Source organism: Cimex lectularius, unplaced genomic scaffold (assembly GCF_000648675.2).
Source record: "Cimex lectularius strain Harlan isolate CLEC.00 unplaced genomic scaffold, Clec_2.1 scaffold108, whole genome shotgun sequence".
In the NCBI taxonomy this organism is placed as follows: Eukaryota; Metazoa; Arthropoda; class Insecta; order Hemiptera; family Cimicidae; genus Cimex; species Cimex lectularius.
Window position 1 is genome coordinate 1,452,632 of NW_019392680.1, and position 22,919 is coordinate 1,475,550.

At 33.9% G+C, this 22,919-nt stretch overlaps 1 protein-coding gene across 1 annotated transcript in view; it reads left to right on the forward strand.

The window, feature by feature from the left end:
• Positions 1-22,919, forward strand: part of LOC112126474 — a 552,656-nt gene that overhangs the window by 61,979 nt on the left and 467,758 nt on the right. The window lies entirely within an intron of this gene.

Consider the following 22,919-nt stretch of genomic DNA (forward strand, 5'->3'; position numbering starts at 1 on the left):
CAGGTAGTTTCATTTTTTTAATAAATGTTGGATCAATTGACAACAATCCTTTCAAAATAATAATAAATGCAATAATAATATACGATGTATGAATAAACAAGAGTCTAGTCCTTAACTGAAGCGAATAAGAGCAAATAACTTACTTGCACGACTTATCTTGGGAGAATTTCCGCCTCTAGTTCGGGTATTGAATCTCACAATTGAATGAGAACCCGAAGGTAGGTTTGCGGCGTCCGTCCACAACAATAACCCAATCTTCCGTCTTAATACGATTGTACCACTGGGTCACATTTCGGAGGAAACACAGGCCCCATTTCCTAAGAATCACCGCCCCCCAAATGCCGGATGATACTCTCCCATTTACACTCGGCCAACTAAGTAAAAATAGGGTTTTGAACTTATTTTCAACATGTGTAACGAAAAAATAAAAACAGCAAAAGGTTCAGGAAGTAGAAACTTGATCATTACGCAGATTACAAATTCCACTTACTAACAATATTTAAAATGTATGGAGATTAGTGACCATTAATCGATAATTATTCAGAAATCGTGAGATGCGGTCTGGTGTGATGTAGGTTTCAGAAAAACATTTTCTTTATCGTGCCAACGTTTCGATCTTTATTGAGATCATCTTCAGGGCTCAATAAAGATAGAAACGTTGGCACGATAAAGAAAATGTTGTTGTGAAACCTACATCACACCAGACCGCATCTCACGATTTCTGAATAATATTTAAAATTATTATTCATACATTGACTGTCCTCAACTTCTAAGCAATATTAACTTCATAACTCCTTATCAGCTTAGACAGCACAGGGCCTTCAATATTCCACACCTCAATACTAACTATGGCAAAAATTCACCGCATTCAAAATAATTATTTAATTCCTCTATCAGTATTTTTCTGAACCAACTGCATAATTCGCTGAACAAATTTTCGCAATCTAGGCATATAAATTCGTCGTATTTACACAATTTTTTAAAAATCATCTATCCATATGAATATTATTGTAAATAACTTCACTAGTTTTCGTGACCAATTAATATCTTTCAATTAATTAAGGTTTTTAGTTGAGATAAAAAAGAATAGAATAAGAAGAAGAAGTCTTAATTAAAAGATATTAATTGGTCAAGCGAACCACGAAAACTAGTGAATTTAATAAGCTAAAATGAAGTATATCTTCACTAAAGCTCTCCGTGGCCATTTCATTTGTCGCTTAGAATCAATTAGATTACACGACATTTGAAAAATGGCAAGAAGGAGGGAAAATTCAAAAAGTGGGGTTGAGATGGGAAGTCTGGTCCGCGAGTGGATCGAGTTCACGATCTGGTATTACCTATGTTTCAGAAAAACATTTTCTTTATCGTGCCAACGTTTCGATCTTTATTGAGATCATGTTCAGGGCCTGGGATTTACAGATATTGTTTAAATTTAACCAATACAGCTAGGATGTTGGAAAAAGTGAATTTATACAATGCAAAAAAAATATATTTTTTATATTCAATCAAAGTAATTCTACTCACCCAAAGTGTTTGTTTTCTGTTTTATTTGCCATTCTTGCGTGTTGTGTTGAGATTGCCAGTGACATATTGCTGTTTTATGTTTATATACGTTGGATTCCTTTATTAATATTTTTCTGAAACAACTTCATAATGCGCTGAACAAATGTTTGCAATCTAAGCATATAAATTCGAAGTATTTACACAATTTTTTTTCAAATCCATCTATCCATACGAATATTATTGTAAATTACAATTAATTAAGGTTTTTAGTTGAGATAAAAAGATACTGGCACGAGCGGGATTCGAACCCACGATCTTTGGCTAGATACGCCGCTGCTCTACCACTTGAGCTATCGTGACATCGATCCTCTCGGACACTAACTTCCCATCTCAACCCCATCTTTTTAATTTTTCCTCCTTTAATGAATTAAAAATTAGTGAATTTAATTAATTAAAATGAAGTTTACTTCACTAAAGCTCTCCGTGACCATTTCGTTTGTCGTCGAGAATTCAATCCGATTACACGACAGCTGAAAAATGGCAAAAAGGAGGCAAAATTCAAAAGGTGGGGTTGAGATTGGAAGTTAGTGTCCGAGTGGATCGAGGTCACGAAAGCTCAAGTGGTAGAGCAGTGGCGTATCTAGCCGAAGATCGTGGGTTCGAATCCCGCTCGTGACACTGACTTTTTTATCTCAACTAAAAACCTTAATTAATTGAAAGTTTGTAAATAACACCATATTATGTGTAAAAATTATTAGTACAACATGAATAATGTTAGCATGATTATCTCTTGTTATGTGTAATTACTTGTAAAACATTTATATATATTTATACAAGGTTGTTATAAGCTATTTAGCTAAGGAATTAGCTAAGGATTTTTTGTGAAATAATTTGTAAAATATTCTATTCACTTTCAGTTTATCGCCATTTTGGGAATTGAAATTATGAGAAACGAATTTCTGCGTATATACAATAGTTGTTGCTATGTTCTCCCAATTGTCATGATACCTGATGACAGCAGTATATAATGATTTTCTTGATTTCTCGATTTTCGATATCAAGCAGAACCGCAGTGCGAGGTTATGTTCTTTTTTTTTAGACTAGAACTAGACTAGAAAAAGACATAAATGCTGAAACCACCCTTAGCAGCCAAACTTGGACAACAAATATTTTATAGTAAACGAAAAATTTAAACAATTTTTATTGGAATTTCTGAGCAAAAAAAACAACTATGATATTAAATTATAACTTACAAGCGGACCTGATTGTCTTAAGTTTGAGGTTATGTTCTTTTTTGTTTTGACAGTCAAGACTACTCGTTTTCCTAAGTTCACAAATTCAAAAATGCCTTTATTATTACATGTACATAATATAAAGAATTATTCCTTATAATATAAGGTTGTGTTTTTTTCAGTAGGTTAATAATAATAATTCATACGTCAATAATGTCGATATGTACGACTTTTACTTTACATTTGCTTGTATTTAAACATTAACGACATCCTTTGGGTGCCGTGAACAAGAGTCAAACTACTTTACGATTCCTTTTACATATTATAGGATAATTCCATGCGGTTTCGAACCCAGAAGCGTTACCGTGGCAAATGAGATTCAGTCGCCTTAACCACGCGGCCAGAATCGAAACTACGACCGAATTTTTGCTATCAGGTTTTCAGGTTTTTCGTGTTTTGTGGACTTGTTATTTAGATTTGTGTTTTCTTTAGTTTTGTTGTAATTGACATTTTCAGGTCAGTAATTTGATCGCTGATTATTTGGGGTTCCAATCAAATGAGTACAATGTTAGGTTTATTTGGTGCGATTGAAAAAGATAGATAGCTAACTTCAAAGTTTGCTATCTGAATAAATAGTTTTGGCCTATTTGTCCAGTTTTAATACTTAAAAGTTACAAAAGAGGGGCGTCGGTGGCCGAAACCGTTTAGGCGTAGTCACTGCGTTCATCACTGTAATATACACGTCCCGAACGCACTTACAAATGGGCATTGTTTTTCAAAAACACCGGCACCCCGAGGGTTATATATCTAAAGTTAAAATACCCTCGTAAAAAATTTACAAAAAAAAGAAATTAATCAAAAATTATTTCATGGGAAGAGAGAAGCAATTGCTTTCGTGCCTATGCCGCAATCCATTACAGTTCGTGGTCAGATTGACCAATTAATATTTTTCAATTAATTAATATTTATGAAAAGTATTGGTTGAGATTAAAAAGTCAGTGTCACGAGCAGGATTCGAACCCACGACCTTCGGCTAAATACGCCGCTACTGGACCACTTGAGCTATCGTGACTCCTATCCGCTCGGGCACTAACTTCCCATCTCAACCCCACCTTTCGAATTTTCTCTCCTTTTTGCCATTTTTGAAATGTCGTGTAATCTATTTGATTCGCGGCGACATATCAAAGTCACGATAGCTCATGTGGTAGAGTAGCGGCGTATTTAGCAGAAGGTCGTGGGTTCAAATCCCGCTCGTGACACTGACATTTTTATCTCAACCAATACCTTTCATAAATATTAATTAATTAAAATATATAAAATGCTTAATTTTTTTCCAAAACCCCGCTGAACTACGCTTCTGCTTTTAGGTAATCCTAATCGAATCATCTATTTCACCCAAACTGCTCTCGTGTTGTCCAGTTTACATTTGGATGTAGGAAAAATCTAGATAGGAATAAAATATCAAATCAATGACTGTTGAAAAATATAATTCTAATTGAAATAGTAAAGATAGTACCTATAACTTTTTTCATCACACAAGAATTGAAGATTCAATGGGTAAGTAATTAGTTAAAATTTTAAAACACTCCCAGACTCAGTCCAGAAGAGGCATAAATATCAGAAAATGTCTTGTGCGACTGTGAAGCTATAATTGTAAATAAAATCAGCCAAAAGATGCACTCGGGGAAAGAACCCCTACATATTGAAAAAAAATCACAAATGAACATCTGGTCAAAAATGTTCAACAATTCGTTGTTAATAACAAAACACTTAGAAGCCACAACTCATATACGTTTTTTTGGAAATATTAAGAGCTGTACCTATCAATATTACAGAAAAAAAGCTAGTGAAAACCAATTAATTACCCTATTATGAAATTTTTAAAGAAGCTTCATTACTGCATAAATGACACTATTACATTAACTGTTAATTAAGCCGGGTTCGAAAACACTAGAAATTTACACTACCGATAACAATCATTAACGATCAATTTACATAATGAAATTGCTTGAATTATACAATTAAAGACTGCACTGCTTTGACGGGATTAGCTTTTGAAAGCTTGTACTTTACGGACAGGTATTACGAACAAGTTAAATTGACTAGTTTCGTGGTCCGCTTGACCAATTAATATCATATAATTAATTAAGGTTTTTAGTTGAGATAAAAGTCAATGGCACTAGCCGGATTCGAACCCACGATCTTCGGCTTGATACGCCGCTGCTCTACCACTTGAGCTATCGTGACCTCGATCCACTCGGACACAAACCTCCCATCTCAACCACAGAGTTTCCATTGACTTTTTTATCTCAACTAAAAACTTTAATTAATATTATGAACAAGGTTGAGATTTGTTCCATTAGAACATATTTATTAATAAATTCACTAGTTTTCGTGGTCCGCTTGAGCAATTAATATCTTTCAATTAATTAAGGGTTTTAGTTGAGATAAAAAAGTCAGTGTCACGAGCGAGATTCGAACCGAATACCTTCGGCTAGATACGCCGCTGCTCTACCACTTGAGCTATCGTGACCTCGATCCACTCGGACACTAACTTCCCATCTCAACCCCACCTTTTGAATTTTCTGACCTTTTTGCCATTTTTGAATTGTCTATTTTATCTCAACTAAAAACCTTTATTAATTGAAAGATATTAATTGATCAAGCGGACCACGTAACTAGTGAAATAAAAATTATTCTTATTATCTTAGACATCTTTCCGTTACTTTTAGTTACTTTTCCGAACGCTTGATTGTTTTCACATTTTTGTTTTCACAATAGAGAAGTTCGTGATACTGATGATGGTTGTTATACTGTGTGTTATATTTTAATTTCACCTGCTCTTTCCTAATTTGCCCCAATTTCGGCATGTCGTTTTTATTTTATTTCTTTGCTTGTTTTTATCTTAATTTTGGAATGTTGATTGGATCTCCCACAGTTGTTGGCTCCATTCCCCAAAACAGTTAGTACTCCAATGATACTAAAATGTTGTTTAATTAATTCTGTGTTATTATCACTTTCGATATCATCACTATCAGTTTTTAGAAAATCTCGCGGTCATTCTTCTATCGGTGAAGAGGGTTTCTGATGCGCTGATTTACGGTTGGTAGGGTTTTGTGAAATTCGCGGTAAGAGGGATGGATTTCAACTCGAACGAAAGGAATATTTAAGTCCGTATGTACATTATAGGTTCGATACATAAAATGAAATATTTCTCGTATTATTAAGGATTGGGGAGTTTGTATGCGGCGGATGTTGGAATGATTGACTGAATCTCACACTTTCTGGCGGTAAGCCCATATCGGCTTAACTATGGTGTTGCAAAACAGCCTTTTAGTTTTCAGCGGTAAATCAGTTTGTATAGAAGTCGTACAAGAGCTTTGTATTCAAAATTTTTATAAAATATGTAAATTATCATTTAGATGCAATTTAAGCTTGCATTAATTGTTAAAGATTATAAGTTCATGACTTACCATACCGAAAACAATATCTCTCGATAGTATTTCTCGCTAGAAATACTCTTTAAAAAACAGAAGTAACTATAAATCAGGCAATAAGCCCTTCTCTCTGAATGTTGGCACATCGAGCCCTTAGAGTTAGGGCTATAAATATCCGGGCTCGCGAGCGAGGAGGCGGCCCAAACTATAGTCGCCCCTTCTGCTGATTTGCCTAGGAGGGCTCTTTCGAATTAATTCCTTCCCTCTTAGATCATTCGCGACCGCCAGAAAATATTCAACGTTTTATTCTCTCAAAGTTCACAACATTTTAACCCGATATCTAAAAGAGGCAATGTCCATATAAAAGTCAGTTTTAGGTAATTTGAGGTAAATTATGATGAAAGTTAATATTTGAATTTATGTAATTTAAACATGTTTACATAAGGAAAATGTATAAGAAAAACATTTCTTTATTTACGTATTACTTGAAGACAACACAATCTAAACTCATAATATTTATATTTTTGATTACTCAGAAATCGTGAGATGCGGTCTGGTGTGATGTAGGTTTCAGAAAAACATTTTCTTTATCGTGCCAACGTTTCGATCTTTATTGAGATCATCTTCAAGGCATGGGATTTACAAACATTGTTTAAATTTAACAAAAACATGTAGGGTGCAGAAAAAAGTGAATTTATATAAAAAAATATTTTTTTATATTCAATCAAACTATTTCTACTCACTGAAAGTGTTCGTTTTCTGCGCACTAATACTTTGATTGAATATAATAAAATATTTTTTTGCATTGTATAAATTCAATTTTTTCACATCCTAAATGTTTTTGTTAAATTTAAACAACGTTTGTAAATCCCAGGCACTAACGGTTACTAATCACCACACATTTATATTTTTGTTTAAAATTCATGTGTATGTAAACATAAATTTAAGTTAAAAAAATGGCTTAATGTAAGCGGACCGTTTAACTACTGAGCTTTTGATTATCACCATTAAGGATATAGGTGTATACGCTTAGCCCCCATACGATTGTGAAGTCCGCCGATTCGAAAAGTAAGGACTTTCGAACTTCGGGCGTAAAGAAGGCCAAACCTCTAAGTTTCAACTTCCTCCGTGTGTAACTTAAAGTTGAAAGAAGCCTTTTTCCGCTTTGAAGCCCAGTGCACAATCCCGTCAAAATTACGCCACTTTCATCTTGGCCATCTCATTCTCAAGAGCTAACCTTATTCCGCTCCCTGACAGTGCAAACCATTTCATAGAACTTGCACAATACGCTAGTAAGCTTTTCTATCCTGGAATGCATCTTTTAAACTTAGTTCTAATAAAAACAATTACCCTTTAGGACACATTGAAAAATATTTGTACAAATATTATCTTTGAAGGCCTCATTCAAACGAAATCCTTCAACTATAATACTTGGTTTATTTGAATTAATTTTACCTTTTTCCTTCTGGATTTTTCGAATTCGACAGCTTTATTATAAGTTTATAATAATATATATATATATATATACAGGGTGAATTGCTACTCGTGCTACAAACTTCTCCAGTAGATTCTTCACCCTAAAATGAACAAAAAAGTTCATATTGTCCNAAAAAAGTCAGTGTCACGAGCGGGATTCGAACCGGCTTATATCTTATCATCGGCTAGATACGCCGCTTCTCTACCACTTGAGCTATCGAGACCTCGATCCACTCGGACACTAACTTCCCATCTCAACCCCACCTTTTGAATTTTCCCTCCTTTTTGCCATTTTTCAAATGTCGTGTAATCTATGTGATTCTTGGCAAATATGGTGAAATGGCCACGGAGAGCTTTAGTGAAGGTATACTTCATTTTTTTTTATTAAATTCACTAGTTTTCGTGGTCCGCTTGACCAGTTAATATCTTCCAATGAATTAATGTTTTTAGTTGAGATAAAAAAATTCAGTTGAAAGTTGAAAAATGCAAAAAAGGAGGGAAAATTCAAAAAGTGGTGTTGAGATGGGAAGTTAGTGTCCGTGTGGATCGAGGTCACGATTGCTCAAGTGGTAGAGCAGCTGCGTATCTAGCCGAACATCATGGGTTCGAATCCTGCTCTTGATACTGACTTTTTTATCTTAACTAAAAACCTTAATTGGTTTTTAACTAAACTAAAAGATATTAATTGGTCAAGCGGACCACAAAAACTAGTGAATTTAATCTGAACAATCTGAATACTTTTGATGGTTATGTTTTTGTACTTGTAGTGGAGAGGCAAAAGGACGTAGTTAGTGTCTTACAAGAAGTATCAAAAGTAATTCAATCCATTTTGTCCTATCAATTGCCTTGGTGGCAGTTTTTCTTCTGCAGAAAATTAAAAGATTTACTTCACGAGTGGTATGTGATCTCTTCTTCGACGTGGAGCTTTCGTTCAATGGTCTATTTCCCTTCGGTTGGGGGGGGGGAGTCTTTTCTCATTTAGACCAAGTGACCCAAGTCCGGATTCCAATCAGCTGGAGACGGCCCGGAGAGTGAAAAGTCGGTCGGCGTGACCGGGAAGCGAAACGGGTTTATTGACTGAGAACGTTGCCGGCCTGGATGGCCTTCTATTTAGCAATGTGTCACACCGCCCCCGACTGCCGCCTTTACCGATTTACCATTCGACCTCGGATAATCCCTGCACCCACGGTCTAACCTTACGACCTTGTCAAGATTTTTTCCGCTTTATGTGGTAACTTCTGAAAAGCAAACCTTTCGGCTTAGTAGGATTGGTATAAAATAGAGAATCGGTAGTGTTTCTGGCAGTCCGAAGTCATAACAGGGTCTTTTACGTCCTAACCAATGAAATTAAGCTCCAGATCAACAGCTCCGCCTTACCACTTACATGTTTTAACGTATAATACACTGACAATCATACTCATTTGTAAATAAATCAGTTCTTTTATAAAACTGCTCACTCAAGGAGGACTATTGAATACCTCACACGTTTCGAATAGAAAATCGATATGTCAATCGTAGAATAGAATTTTTATATAGAAAAAATTTGGCACCAGACTCAGAATCACCAAAATTATGGCTCCAAGTCAGCAATTAATTCATTTTAGTTTCGTACATTCACTTTTTTAACATAATCGAAATGCAATCTCAATCCTATTAATGCATAAATAAATTAGTACATGTCACAAGTGGCCTGAAAATTTGACACAAAATGCACCTATTTTTATGAATGGTACAAAAAACTCCAAGAAATCCGTGGTGATGCTTTATTTTTTTTACGTTTCGGGTTATCAAACATGCCTTAATAAATTTTGTTGGAATAAATGTCCGTTGGTTTCTGGGGTGCTAAGAGGAATTAACCCATTTGGGCTGCTGAAGATAAGTCAATATTAAAAAAAAAAAAGATTTCTTGCAATTTTAATATCTTCGATTACACTACAACCGTGGATAATACAACAAAACGAAAATCTATTTTCATACAGACAAATATCGAGTAGATTTGTCAATTGATATGAGAATCGCTATGAGATATGGACAAACAAACATCAAAATTTGAGCTTAACCGTCCTAACCATTTAATTCACTAGTTTTCGTGGTCCACTGACCAATTAATATCTTTCAATTAATTAAGGTTTTTAGTTGAGGTAAAAAAGTCAGTTGAAATTTGAAAAATGGCAAAAAGGAGGGAAAATTCAAAAGAAGGGGTTGAGATGGGAAGTTAGTGTCCGAGTGGATTTATTTGAAATAAAAAGTCAGCGTCACGAGCGGGATTCGAACCTACGATCTTCGGCGAAATACGCCGCCGCTCTACCACTTGAGCAATCATGACCTCCATCCACTCGGACACTAACTTCCCATCTCATCTCCACCTTTTGAATTTTTCCTGCTTTTTGCCATTTTTCAGTTACACTGTTCAAAAAAATATTTAATTGAACAATATCTGCAAATGGGTAACCACGATTTAGAGGATATGTGTACATATTAATCAGGAGAAAACAATGGCCAGACAATATAAAATTCCGAACCAATATCATGGCAAATAAGGACAGCATGCATAATAGATGTTTTTTTGTTAAACTTTTTGTTAAATTGTATGTTTATATTTACATGAATGTCCACAAAGGTTAAATTACCCTTCTAAATTTGGAAGCAATGGCGAAATCGTGCGAATTGGTTATTTGAAGATGTTAACAATGAATTATTAACATGTAATGGTCAGCAGGGCTGCTTTATTGATTGAATCTGTATCAAATGACGATCTCTTACACCTAAAATGATGTAGGAGAAGATAGTTATTAAAGATGGGCTGGATAACTTTATCGCATCCTAATAACACTTAGTTTAATAGTTCAGAACGTAACTTTCAGAGAATTCCCTTAACAAGTCTGTTCTTCATATTGTCTAGCCGAAATGAGACAAAATATCAGGTTAAAATTATAATTCGTCTTATACACCATGACGGCAACAAACAATAATTAACATAAAATCTTGTCGTTGATATTTATTAACGGTTCTGCGTTGTGTCTCATAAATCAGATGCGGAAGGGTGAACGAATCCACCGGAACAATCGGCCCATTAATCGAGCTCCGGTTTTTCGATTTGTTGCCAGCTAAATTGTTCACCCTATCTTCACAAACAACCATTTTGTAATGAACATGATTGATTGATCTTTCACGGCACTCTCCTCTTACTTAGAATCGACAATTTACGCCGAATCCCCTCTCAACAGGAACACTTAACCCTTTTTTTATTACACTTCAATATAGTTCGGTATATCATTAGAAAAAATATAGAAAGCATGAAAATAAAGAGGAAAATGGCCATGGGTACTTAATTTGTACTACAACGTATAATAATTTAAAAATCTCAACTTATTCACTATTCATAACTAGATTGTTTAAAACGTCCTGGATTGAATTGGATTTATAATTAATTCCTTAGATTTTACGATTATAATTGGATCTGCTTATATGGGCGTGAGTCGATTTATTAATAATAATCTTGCAAAATATCAAAAGAGCTAAACAAAATGTTTTTTGGCCTACTTCATTGAAGGTATTGTTGGCTTTTGTAACTTTTGATAAATCTAATTACATCCTGCCTGTTATTCTTTTATCTAGTAGAAAACATGGATTTATATAACCTTTAAATATATATACAAAAGATGAAAAACGTGTTTAAAAAATTTCTGTTTAAAATATGTGTGGTGATTAGTGACAGTTAGTCGATGATTATTCGGAAATCGTGAGATGCGGTCTGGTGTGATGTAGGTTTCAGAAAAACATTTTCTTTATCGTGCCAACGTTTCGATCTTTATTGAGATCATCTTCAGCACTCAAAGTGTTTGTCGTTGCCACGATAAAGAAAACGTTTTCCTGAAATCTACATCACACCAGACCGCATCTCACGATTTCCGAATAAGTATTTAAAATATTTTTCTTGGCTCCTAGACTCATTTAATTTTGATAGGATATGTGTCTGATATTTTGCGACTTGGTAGTACCAAAGAATGTTGTAGTCTCTTTTTGTATATATTATTTTATAATATAAAATATGATGAATTGTTATTCTGAAAAATGATGAATAATTTAAAACCAGAAAATTACGAATACAAAAAATAAGCTTTTTAGCGGATTCATGCAAAACCACTATCCTGGGAAGAGGAATAACACCAAAAATGCCAGTCTAGTGTGAAATTATTTGTCAAAAATGTAACAGGACACTCAATTTAAATCGTTTTCTAGAGCAGAAAAGTGTAATAGAAACGAAAATTGATTTTCTAGGATATTGCCATATAAAATACAAATTTCATTGTCATAGCCTGCCTTTTATCCACAATTAGATATTCATACATTCACAATTTTCTTGATTAAATTTTAACCTCGCTGTATTTTTTTATTTGTGTTTTCCTTTTACTTGTTTTTTTGTACCAACTCATCTCAGTAAATTCTGCCTGGATTTTGTATGGTAAAATAAACCTTAATTAGATTTTTGATAATTCTTTAGTTATTTTTATTTTCGTTCTTTGCTTAAATTAATTATCGTCTCTTCAAGTGATGCTAAAAATAAAATAAAATTGTATCAACCTTGTTTCGCAAAGAAGTATACCTTTTAATCCTTATAATTACTCTAAATTAATAACTTTATTCAAAACGACGAAAATTAACTCTATTCAGACCTGTTTCTTTTTTAAACATTTTTTTAATCAAATATCAGACATGTAAAACTTTATATGTTTATATTAATTAGAGCTTTGAGAATCTGAATAAATAATTAATTTGTTATAACGTACGGATCCAATGTATTTCAAAACGCTTGGAATTGAGCTCTACGAATAAATGCTGCACGCTTTTCTCGATGTAATTTTAATTTGATTTGTAGCGCTTTCACTCACCCATTTTTTACCGTCAAATTTGGAAACATACGACGGGAAAAAATGACGAAATCTAATGGATTTAATAAGCAAAATGAAGTATATCTTCATTAAATCTCTCCGTGGCCAATTTATTTGACGGCGAGAATTGAATAGATTAAACGACATTTGAAAAATGGCAAAAAGGAGGTAAAATTCAAAGATGGGGTTGAGATGGGAAGTTAGTGTTCGAATGGATCGAGATCACGGTAGCTGAAGTGGTAGAGCAGCGGTGTATCTTGCCGAAGATCGTGGGTTCGAATCCCGCTCGTGACACAGACATTGTTTTCTAAACAAAACCTTAATTAATTGAGAGATATTAATTGGTCAAGCGGACCACGAAAACTAGTGAATTAATGTTAAAATGAAGTATACCTTCACTAAAGCTCTCCGTGGCTATTTCATTCGACGCCGAGAATCGAATAGATTACACGACATTTGAAAATTGGCAAAAATGAGGGAAAATTCAAAAGGTGTGGTTGAGCTGGGAAGTTATTATCTGAGTGGATCAAGGTCACGATATCTCAAGTGGTAGAGCAGCGGTGTATCTAAACCGAAGATCGTGGGTTCGAATCCAACTCGTGACACTGAGTTTTTTTGTCTCAACTAAAAACTTTAATTAATTGAAAACAATGATAGTGTCAAATTCTTAGGTTTTACATTGGACAGTATAAATTGACATGAACAGAATTGCAATGTCTGTAAAAAAGTTACAGCTTGACAGATATAATTGACCTTTGGGTGATAAGAATTGTATAAATAAAATTATTATTTGGAGATCTTGATATGCCAAAGTTATCCAGATATTCAGATGTAATTCCGATGTATGTTGCCGGACAGTTTAGACAATTGATTTTGTAAATTACGCCAGTTTTTGTTACTGGTGTGGGATCTTTAATTTTGAAAACTTGTTGTGATTTTTGTTTTATAGTTTGTGAAGACTATTTTAAAGTTATCAGAAAAGAGAAATGTATTTAATTTATGTGATAGGCTGTGAATGAATGGCATGGAAATATATATTTGTTTGTCCCCGTCTATAATCCTAAAAGAATAATCAGGCCGAACCACTGCCCATTCTTTCATATTGTCGGCTCCTTTCACCTCAAAGAAGCGGACTCATCATATAAATATGTTTCTCTCTCCTTACTTCTTCACCACCTCTTCAAAACCCAAAACATAAATATCTCTCAACACGACAAACAAGTATGACACATGTACATAGAAAACGAAAACTCTGAGTACAAATACTTCGATTGAGTCTAAAATTTCTACCATTGTATAAATTCAATTTTTTCCACATTCTACATGTATTTTTTAAATTTAAACAATGTTTGAAAATCTCTGGCCCTGAAGATGATCTCAATAAAGTTCGAAACGTTGGCACGATAAAGAAAATGTTTTTCTGAAACCTCCATCATACCAGACCGCATCTCGCGATTTCCGAATAATCATCGACTTACGGTCCCTAATCACCACACAAATAATTATAACGTTTAAGTGAATATAAACAAAATCTAACATTTCTTAGGCAGAAGGAAATAAAACATACTTGTATTCTTTTCTTCTTTTTTTAAAAAAGTTATCAGGAAATAAATTGTCCAATCAATTGCTTAGGTATTCCTAAGCATCGTGTGCGTATCAAGCGAGTGGGTTACAGTATTTTTTCTCATTCAGGGTCTTGATAATAAAAAGCTAGAAAAGCTGGGTCTTATAAACGTAAAACAGCCAGATCTCACTGGCACTCTCAACACGACACGCAAGAATGGCACAATTACGCCGTAAACAAACACTTTGAGTGAATAGAAATACTTTGATTGAATATAAAAAATATTTTTTTCCATTGTATAAATTCACTTTTTTCCACATCCTACATGTATCTGTATATTTTAAACATTGTTTAAAAATCCCAGGCCTTTGAAGATGATCTCAATAAAGATCGAAACGTTGACGGGATAAAGAAAATATTTTTCTACGTCACATCAGATCGCATCTCACGATCTACAAATAATCATCAACTAACGGTCACTAAACACCACACATAAATAACATTATTAAAAGTAATTTTAAATTATGGGGTATGTGTCCTGGGTGATGAGATAAATAAAAATATGTGCAGTGCTAAATTTGCAACCACAAAAAAACACTATTTGTAAAACTAATTGTGATGCTTTATTTTATTTTTTAATTTAAAGTTCATAAAAGAGAATATACATAATGGTAGGAAAATAAGTACAGTGACAAATTTTAAAACAATATGGTCTTACATTATGTAAGAACAATTACTGTAGTGATAGCCCTGGAGTAGTCTGTGAATATTTAGTGAATTTATTTAATTCACTGTATGCTATATTAAACCAGCCAACGAAATCATTTTTGACTGCAGTGAAGGACAAATTGAAAAAAAATTCCATTTATGACAAAAGAGAATTTGATTCAGTTGTTTTATAGATGTAATGTAAAAATTGTTTATATCATAATCACTTATTTAAAATTGAGAATAATAAAGAAAAAATCCACAAAAAGTCTCCAAACTTTTAATTTTATGTATTCAGTTCTCAATTATTTTCGAAGCCTGGTATGTTTTATTACGTATAGATGTTCATGTTCTGCTTTTTATGGATCGGGAAATTGTTTCAAAGTTACTATTATTTTTGTGATTTTGGAAAGAAAAAACATTATATTTGAAAGGAAAATATTTTGAAGGCAAGAAAGTATTTTTATATTTTTGCAAAACTTAGTTTTCAGAGATTTTTCGGAATATCAACTTGTTTCTTTCAACATAATAAAGTGTTTGTACTTAGTCTATGTCGCTCTGTATTGGGCAACTAGCCATGGGTATTGTAGATATTGCGGTAGTTTATTTGTAACCATTGATATGCAGATTTGCATTGTTGAAATAAGAGTTCTTAAAAAGAGAGTTTTATTTTACAAATCCTCGTTGTTGAACGGTTGTGTTCGAATTAAACGCGCGAGAACGTTAGGTGTCTAGTTGTAAAACATCCATCACGGATGTTTACTTGTAAAATGCTCGTTGTAGACGAATTTATTCTCTTTTTAGTCCGGATACACCGGCAAAAATGCAACAGAGTCATTAATCTCGATTAAAGGTGGGCTTTCAACCCGTGAAATAGACAGATGGTGTTTTCTTTTCGGGAGCTAAACTTTACTCAATGAATAGTCGGCCTTTTAGATTTTGTAATGACTTGTGTTTTCGCTTAGCCGACTGAAAAATTCATGTTATTATTTCGACCGAATAAGTTTAATAAAAATAATGTTTTCTTAAGTATGTCGTGTGCAGTTTATGACTTTATTTACGATCACAGGTATTCATGTCACTTTGTTTCGTAATAAATGTCTTATTTTCCTACTCAGAAAGCACGAATATACCTTTCCATTTTTCATCTGATAAGTTTGTTTGGTCTTATACAATTTTATTCAAATTGTCATATTAATTATGTAAAATTACTGAAAGTAAAATGCAGATGACTATTATTTCTTTAAAAGGGTTTTTATAGACTCACTATTTTAAAGTTTATAGTATAATTCAAAAAAACAATTAGTAAATAATACTAATATTATTTTTTTCAATTAATTAATGTTTTTAGTTGAGATAAAAAATTCAGTGTCACGAGCGGGATTCGAACCCACGACCGTCGGTTAGATACGCAGCTACTCGACCACTTGAGCTATCATGACTTCGATCCACTCGGACACTAACTTCCCATCTCAACCCCACCTCTTGAATTTTCTCTCCAACTCGTGACACTGACTTTTTTAGCTCAACTAAAAACCTTAATTAATTGAAAAATAATAGTTGGTCAAGCTGATCACGGTAAATAGTAAATTTAATAAGTTAAAATGAAGTATACTTCACTAAAGCTCTCCGTGGACATTTCATTTGTCGTTGAGAATCTAATAGATTACACGATATTTGAAAAATGGCAAAAAACGAGGTAAAATTCAAAAGGTGGGGTAGACATGGGAAGTTAGTGTGCTACTATCTTAATAAACTAAGTTTTATTAGAATGCTTTAGAGTTATCCAGCCCATCTTTAGTAACTATCTTCTCCTACATCATTTTAGATTTAAGAGATCGTCATTTGATACAGATTCAATCAATAAAGCAACCCTGCTGACCATACCATGTTAATAATTCATTGTTAACATCTTCAAATAACCAATTCGCACGATTTCGCTATTGCTTCAAAATTTAGAAGGGTAATTTAACCTTTGTGGACATTTACGTAAATATAAACATTCGATTTACCAAAAAGTTTAACAAAAAACATCAATTATGCATGCTGTCATTATTTGCCCTGATATTGGTCCGGAATTTATATCGTCTGGCTATTATTTTCTACTGATTAATATGTACACACATCCTCAAAATCGCGGTTACTCATTTGCAGTTATTGTTCAATTAAATATGTTTTGAACAGTATACCTGGCAAATAACAGTATAACTGAAAAATGGCAAAAAGCAGGAAAAATTCAAAAGGTGGGGTTGAGATGGGAAGTTAGTGTCCGAGTGGATCGAGGTCACGATAGCTCAAATGGTATAGCAGCGGCGTATCTAGCCGAAGGTCGTTGGTTCGAATCCAGCTCGCGACACTTATTTTTTTTATCTCAACTAAAAATCTTAATTAATTGAAAGATATTAATTGGTCAAGTGGACCACGAAAACTAGTGAACTAATATTAAAGTTTAGTTTTGGTTGAGCTTGTATTGCAACGACTTTGCGAATAGCACATTTGTTAGCGGACTCAATGTTACGTCTGCATACAATAGCTCAGTACGATCACAAAACCTTTGGATTTTATCATCTCTTTGATCTCGTTTTGATCCTTATTTTCTCAATATAATAGGTAGTAAAAAATAATCTTTTTTTAGCGAAATAATATACTTTTTCACGCTAGTATAGCTGGTGAAACTCTTTTGCGACTTTCAACTTCATAAAAATTATTAAATTTTGGCCTATGGAATAAGCGGGTCATGGAGTGAACCGAGTAATAATATTAGGGTGAAAAGTCTGAACTATATGGGGAGGGGGTGTTGCCGGAGTTCGATCCCGTGTAGACCTACTTACTTGATCCGAAAGGAGCCTAGAATATCTTCATGGAGCACAACTCCTTCACAGTTAATCAAATCGGTGAAATTTTTTAACAACTGCGATTGAATCGAGATTCATAGAATATTTATAAGTAAATTTAATCCGAAAACTGACTATAATTAGAATACCTATTTAAAAAGAGACGCAGAGGAATCCCCAGAAAATCGACTGAATAAAAGAAATGTGTGTGATTAGTGAATAATCAATAAAATAATTTGAAACAAAGAACACTCTTCTTTTAAATTCAAAAGGATTAACAAACGGAAGAAGAATGAAAGATTACTAATTACGCATTTATATAAACTCAAAGCTGCACACGCATGTACAGAGTTGAACATATCACTTCTCGCAGTCCACCGGCAATACTAGGTTTTGAAATTTACGATAAATTATCTGCAAGCTTCATGAATCATTAACTAAAGGTGTTGGCAGTCTAGGGTCAGCCCTCGGTTACCTTCCAGCCACCGAGGTTGGGCTTCTATGGCAGCCAAAAGCTAGGGCATTTCACATTCTCACTTAGGTTGTGGATTACTATATATTCTCCGTCATTCATTCACCGTTTACATTTATTATAGAACTAGAAATAAATTGAGGGTCGATGAAGAACTCAATATTCAGCTTGAAACCATCTTACGCTATACATTGACGCCAATAAAACATTAACTTTAGACTTTGGAAAAAAAATATGAAAAAATAAAAGCCATCCTTAATAAGACAGTATAAAAGTATCCCACAGAAATAGACACATCTTCGGACATACCCTTAGCAATCGAAAGGATAAAATTAAAATGGAAGATGTTAAGGCGCATTTTTTTTATATTTATATTTTATCGTCAGTTACTAACTCTCCTTCCATTTTTTCCCTTAATTATATATTTTAATATTTGGTTTTATATTTGCATGCATTAAATTTATTATTTTATACATGTATAGGGGATAAATCTTTAATTTTGTTCAAATAATTGTTAGTTTACGCGATCCAATACGGATTAAGCGGACCAAACAAGGAAGGATTAGCCGTTTTCGCGGACCCTTAATCAAGAATGAGACTTCCAGAAGGCAGTCTTTGAGCAAATTTGAAAGACAGGACAGCTAGTTCCTGAATATCGGCCAATCGATTGCTACATCGATCCCTATACCTTCAGGGACCACCAACGAAAAGATCCGGGAATCTACTGCTTATACCGTGACGTCATCTGGCTGCATTTTCTTTTGAACTTCTTCATCTCATCTTTATCTCTTTTCTTCGACATCGTTTTCGTCTGTTTTTTCATCCTCCGTGGCTTCTTCATCTTGTGCGGGTTCACATCTTCGTATTCCATACCTGCTTCGCCATTTTCACTTCATCCTTTATTATTCAGAATTCGTGAGATGCGTTCTGGTGTGATGTAGGTTTGAGAAAAAGGTTTTCTTTATAGTGCTAACGTTTCGATCTTTATTGAGATCATCTTCAGGGCCTGGGATTAACAAACATTGTTTGAATTTAACAACAACATGTAGTTGATTATTCAGAAATCGTGAGATGCAGTCTGGTGTGATGTAGGTTTCAGAAAAACATTTTCTTTATCGTGCCAACGTTTCGAACTTTATGGAGATCATCTTCAGAGCCTGGGATTTACAAATATTGTTTAAATTTAACAAATACAGATAGGATGTTGGAAAAAGTGAATTTATACAATGCAAAAAATATTTTTTATATTCAATCAAAGTAATTCTACTCACTCAAAGTGTTTGTTTTCTGTTTTATTGCGCCATTCTTGCGTGTTGTGTTGAGAGTGCCAGTGAGATATTGCTGTTTTAGGTTTATATACGTTGAATTCCTCTATTAATATTTTTCTGAAACAACTTCATAATTCGGGGAACAATTGTTTGCAATCTAGGCATATAAATTCGTCGTACTTACACAATTTTTTAAAAAATCATCTATCCATATGAATATTATAAATTCATATGAATATATAGTAAATTACAATTAATTAAGGTTTTTAATTGAGATAAAAAGTAAATGGCACGAGCGAGATTCGAACACGAGATCTTCGCCTTGATACGCCGCTACTCTACCACTTAAGCTATCGTTTCTTCGATCCTTAATCCGATAAAAAGTCAGTGTCACGGGCGGGATTCGAACCCACGATCTATATCTACCACTTGAGCTATCGTGAACTCGATCCACTCGGACACTAATTTTCCATCTCAACCCCACCTTTTGAAAAATGGCAAAAAGGAAGAAAAATTCGAAAGGTGCGTTTGGGATGGGAAGTTAGTGTCCGAGTGGATCGAGATCACGATAGTTCAAGTGGTCGAGCAGCGGCATATCTTTCCGAAGATTGTGGGCTCGAATCTCGCTCGTGACACTGACTTTTTATCTCAACTAAAAACCTTAATTAATTGAAATATATTATTTATGCAAATGTGCCTTTTTTAGAAATCCTTTGATAAATTACAATATAATTTTTCCTTGGCATAATTTTCCACACTCCTTTGTCCCCTCTTTTTGCCATTTTTCAAATGTCGTGTAATCGGATTGGATTCTCGACGACAAATGAAATGGCCACGGAGAGGTTTAGTGAAGTATACTTCATTTTAATTGATTAAATTCACTAATTTCTAATTCACTAAAGGAGGGAAAATTCAAAAGGTGGGGTTGAGATTGGAAGTTAGTGTCCGAGTGGATCGAGGTCACGATAGCTCTAGTGGTAGAGCAGCGGCGTATCTAGCCGAAGATCGTGGGTTCGAATCCCGCTTTTGCCATTGACTTTTTTACCTCAACTAAAAACCTTAATTAATTGTAATATATTAATTGGTCAAGCGGACCACGAAATTAGTGAATTTAGCTAGTTATATTTTTACACCCTTATACTTGTGTGCATGTCATATAGTCAAATGTTTGGGTATATTCATTTTATTCAAAAAATAAAAAGAGAAAGGAGAGTTAAATATTTTGGATAACTATCTCAATTTAATAACAATATAGATTTAATTTATTCATTTTCTCTGAAATTAATTGATATCTGGAAAACTAATCCGCACATTGAACCAGTGGGATATTGTGTAAGGAAATCGGTATTTCAAATTGACAAAAGCCCTTCCCCCCAACAGAAGACATAAACCTTCTCGCTCCACTCCTTTGCACATTCTACACGGCTGTTCCTCCTATTCACCCTGACATTCGTTTTTACCTTCGCAGATGACATATCAACAGTCAACTTTATAAAGATCACGTTACAGTTTCACGTAATTTACAAAATCACTTACACACCTCGAATCCTGCTCCGTCAATGGAGAATCAATTCGTTAATGAAACTAAATATGAATTTATTGTTTTTCCTTTTAACAGAACAACCTTTTTCAAATGTCGTGTAATCTATTTGATTCTTGGCAAATATGGTGAAATGGCCACGGAGAGCTTTAGTGAAGGTATACTTCATTTTTACTTATTAAATTCACTAGTTTTCGCCGACCGCTTGACCAGTTAATATCTTTCAATTAATTAAGGTTTCTAGGTGAGATAAAAAAAGTCAGTTGAAAGTTGCATTGTTTTTCAAAAACACCGGCACCCCGAGGGTTATATATCTAAAGTTAAAATACCTTCGTACAAAATTTACAAAAAAAGGAAATTAATCCAAAATTATTTCATGGCAAAAGAGAAACAATTGCTTTCGTGCCCATGCCGCAATATATAAAATCCATTACAGTTCGTAGGTCCGATTGACCAATTAAGATTTTTCAATTAATTAATATTTATGAAAAGTATTGGTTGAGATAAAAAAGTCAGTGTCACGAGCGGGATTCGAACCCACGACCTTCGGCTAAATACGCAGCTTCTCTACCACTTGAGCTATCGTGACCTCAATCCACTAGGACACTAACTTCCCATCTCAACCCCGCCTTTTGAATTTTACCTCCTTTTTGCCATTTTTCAAATGTCTCTTTTATCTCAACTAAAAACCTTAATTAATTGAAAGATATTAATTGATCAAGCGGACGACGAAAACTAGTGAATTGTTAATTTAGTAAAGATTTTAAGAACCTAATAATTTTATTTAAACGAATAATAATTTATTTTTGCTATTAATGTTTTAAAATTTTTAAAATTTAATTTTTTAATCTTCTAAGAGGTTAATTATTTTGTATTTATTTATTTTATAATGTAGGAATTTTACTTTAAGGGATTGCATTTTACGTCATCTCCTGCGTTTTTAAATGTTAATTAATTTGATATTAAAAAGGGTTAATTTGTAGTTATAAAAAAGCTATATTTTCGACGACCGTCCATTACAAACATTTTCTTTTTTGTCCTTTAATTATATACTCTTCACCATATTGTTCGCATTTAAATTAAAGCACTGTTTCTAGTCAGTGAGATTTATAGAAAAACACAAAAAAAGTTGCACTTTTATTTTCTTGAAGGATGTATTGCGTCCCTACAGGCAGTATCTGAGTTTTTGCCCCTCAACTTCCAAATCACGTCAGTTCCCGGGAGATCTTCTCGTTTCGCATCCGTTTAAATAAAATATAGCCTGTACTAAAAGTTGCCCATATGCGACCTCCCAGAGGCCCAACGGCTCATCCAAACGATCATTTCCTGTTTTGAGTTATCGCAATTCGGCATATATATAATTAAAAAACAAAAACACACCCCTGCTCCCGAGGGCCTTCCGATATATCAGCCTGCACTGGAACGTGTTCCTCAGTCGTTATGAAATTCTGTTAGGCTGCCGTTCCCCAGAAGCTAGGACACTAATGTACCGATTCACAAAAACACCATCCCTTCTGTGCCACAATCGACCCCAAGTATAAAGCTGTGACCCCATTCGATTTTGGCCCCCCATGAATTTATAATATCGATAAACTGTTTGCTCCCGGCCAAACCCTCTTTTCTAAAAGCTTATTACATTGCGGCGCGAACGTTTAACGAATAGTAAACTGTTCTTTTAACGACTCTGGAACTGTAACGGTTCACAAAGCAATATAAATTCCTACGGTCCCTATTAATAACGACCATAATGGTCTTCGATCTCCTATAACAAACACATATGTGATATACTACCTTTGTTGGAATTTTCGGTCATTTTATCATTGGTGTTTTTTCCGAGATACCACTAAAATAGTAGCATCGTGCATTGTCATGACTTTTAAAATCAAATGAAAGAAAGAAATAGGTATTGAATTGTTGTTTATGATGAATTATCTTAACTTTTGTTGATTTTATGTGATTTTATGATGTTATTGATTATAACTAAAAGGTTTTG